Source organism: Sturnira hondurensis, unplaced genomic scaffold (genome assembly GCF_014824575.4).
Source record: "Sturnira hondurensis isolate 20B ecotype Veracruz unplaced genomic scaffold, ASM1482457v3 Scaffold0002633, whole genome shotgun sequence".
Classification (NCBI taxonomy): Eukaryota; Metazoa; Chordata; class Mammalia; order Chiroptera; family Phyllostomidae; genus Sturnira; species Sturnira hondurensis.
The window spans coordinates 2,081,891-2,085,073 of record NW_028075264.1 but is presented as its reverse complement, the minus strand read 5'-3'; positions in this window follow the sequence as shown (position 1 = coordinate 2,085,073).

Sequence of the window (3,183 nt, the reverse complement as noted above, 5' to 3'; positions counted from 1 at the left end):
CAGATCAAGTGCTTCTCAGATAAGGTCAAGCTCAAGGAGTTCATCATCACCAAGCCCTTATTTATATGAAATGTTAAAGGAACTTATCTAAGAAAAGATAAAAAATATGAACAGTGAAAGGACAGCAAACTCACAGTTATTAACAACCACACTGAAAACAAAAGCCAACTAAGCAGATAGCTAGATCAGGAGTGGACCCACAGAAGTGGAGATCACATGGAGGGATAGCAACAGGGGAGTGGGAGGAGGAGATGGGGGGAGAAGGTACAGAGAATAAGTAGCATAGATGGTGGGGAGAAAATAGACAGGGGGAGGGCAAGGGTAGTGTGGTAAATGTAGAAGCTAAAGAACTTATGACACATGGACATGAACTAGAGGGGGAATGTGGGTGGGAGGCAGTGTGCAGGGTGGAGGGGAATGAAGGGGGGAAATGGGACAACTGTAATGGCATAATCAATCAAATATATTATTGAAAAAAGAACCATTGACTGCTTGAAATGACAGGTTAACAAGTTTGGGCTTCATCCTGTAGGCAGAGGTTACCCACGAAGGACAAGCAGGAAAAGAAGAAGCTCTTCAGGGGTAAACAAGGTGAAGAAATTACCTCAGAGATGTGATCCAATGAAGGCCTGGTGCCAATTAATTGCTATAACTGTCTCCTTACCTTCCAGCGAATGGTTGCAATAATAAGATGGTCACAGACCTCAAGTGTGTTGTAATTATCTGTTTACTTGTTTGCCTTCCCTGGTCTTCTATGAGTTTTGGGAGCAAAGGGGCCTAGTCTTATAACCCAGTTCCTAGCACAGGGCAGGACCTAGAATAAATGCTCAGTGTTTGTTCATTGAATGATGAGAATTTCACAACTTCGCTCACAGATACTGCTAACAAATTCCAATCAAGGACTTCTAATCCTTAGAGTATTTCCTGCTTATATATTAGGCACCTGGGTAGAGCCACTGGGGTCCTGTTTAATGGGCTGGAACAGGCCTTGACTAACTAGAAAGTAGTTGGCTAAATGGATCCCTGGTGTCTGGCAGAGTAGTTTTTCCCCTTAAGGCCCTGTTAAAGAAACATTATTCTGATACTTGTTAAAATGGTAAAGATGTTCTTCAAGACTATTGCAATAAGGGATGAGACTGAACTCAACTCCTAATAGCACAAGGACGAGTAGGGATTTATAGCCAATGAGTAGAGTGAGGGAGTCGGTAGATGCAATTACTAAGAGGAACTTGATTAAATGTCCTTATGGATTGAATGTTTGTGTCCCCATACCCTCTTTATGTGTTGAAACTGTAACCCCCCAGTATTATGATGTTTGGAAGTAGGGCCTTTGGGAGGTAATTAGGTTTAGATGAGGTCATGAGTGTGGGACCCCATAAAGGGATGAGAGTCCCTTTAAGAAGAGGAAGAAAGCCCTGACTGGTGTGGCTCAGTGGTGTGGTCATCCTGCAGACCAGTGGGGGGTGGGTCACCAGTGATTCCCGGCTGGGGTGCATGGCTGGGTTGGGAGCATGCAAAGGCAACCAAATGATGCTTCTCTTGCACATTGATGTTTCTCTCCCTCTCTTCCCCCCTCCCTTCCCCATCTCTAAAAAATAAACGAATAAGATCTTTTAAAAACCTTATTTAAAAAAGAAACCAGTTAGCTCTACTTTGCTCCCTCTCCTTCCCTACCTCCCCTCTCCACCTTCCCTTTCTTCCCCGCTCCTCTTTCTCCTCCTCATGTGAAGACAACAGTGAGAAGGTGGTCTTCTGCAAGCTAAAAAGGTTCTCACCAGGACCTAAGTCTGGCCAAGCTTCTTGATCTTGGACTCCCAGCCTCCATAACTGTGAGAAATATATGTTGTGTAAGTCATCCAGTCTATTGTAGTTTGTTACACCAGCCTAAGCTGATTAAGACAGATATCAAAGGTGAGGAAATTCTTACTAAACTGACTTAACAGGATTGTTGCTAAAGGCAAGCCAAGGACTTAGAAATCAAAGGGAGAGGATGAGGAACTTGATCAGATATCCAGGGTGATCAGATATCTCAGATGGGAGGATTTTCCACTATCCTGACATAGCAGGATTCTTTGATGAAGGCAGGTCAAGAACGGGGCCAAATAGGAGGCCTAGTTAAAATGAGGGCTTAGAGGACCCTGACCAATCTTAGTTCAAGGAGGTAGTCTTTTTTCAGAGCATAGTTTTGCTCATTAGGTCTCGCACTTGCCATACCACTGAAATTTCCATTTACCTAGGCAAAGTGTGCATAGGCAGGCATGCTGGGTGGGAATCCTCAGCTGATGCCAGTGGTTGCCCAATGGAGCCGTCCATTAGAATCATCTGGGAGCGCTTTCAAAATACTTATGCCTGGGCCGGCTCCCATACCTGTTAAATCTGAATTGATGAGAGGATAAGGCAACTATATATTTAACACACTTTTCTGGTGATTGTCATTATCAGCCAGGTTGCGGGCCCATGGATTATTTTTTTTTCCCGAAATAGAAGTATGGTATACAGAATTTCCAAAAATGATTTTTTATTGTTGTTCGATTATAGTTGTCCCCATTTCCCCTCATTACTCTCCCTGCTCTACCCACCCCACACCTTCCACTTTCAATCCTCCCTTGCTCTGTTGTCTTTGTCTATGGGTCTTTTATACATGTTCCTTGACGTGACCCTTCTCCGTCTTTTCCCCATTATCCCCCATCCCCTCTGGTCACTGTCAGTTTCTTCTTTATTTCAGTGTCTCTGTTTCTGTTTTGCTCGCTTGTTTGTTTTGTTGATTAGGTTTCACTTATAGGTGAGATCATATGGTATGTCTTTCACCAACTGGCTTATTTCACTTAGCATGATATGCTCTCCAGATCCATCCATGCTGTCAGGAAGGGTAGGAGCTCCTACTTTCTTTCTGCTGCATAATATTCTATTGTGTAAATGTATCATTTTTTGATCCACTCATTTACTGATGGGCACTTAGGTTGCTTCCAGTACTTGGCTATTGTAAATTGTGCTGCTATGAACATTGGGGTGCACAGGTTTTTTTGATTTTGTCTTTCAGGGTTCTTAGGGTATAACCCGAGTAGTGGAGTTTCTGGGTCAAAAGGCAGCTCTATTTTTTAGTTTTTTTCTGAGGAAATTTCATACTGTTTTCCTCAGTGGCTTCACCAGTCTGCATTCCCACCAACAGTGCACTAGGGTTCT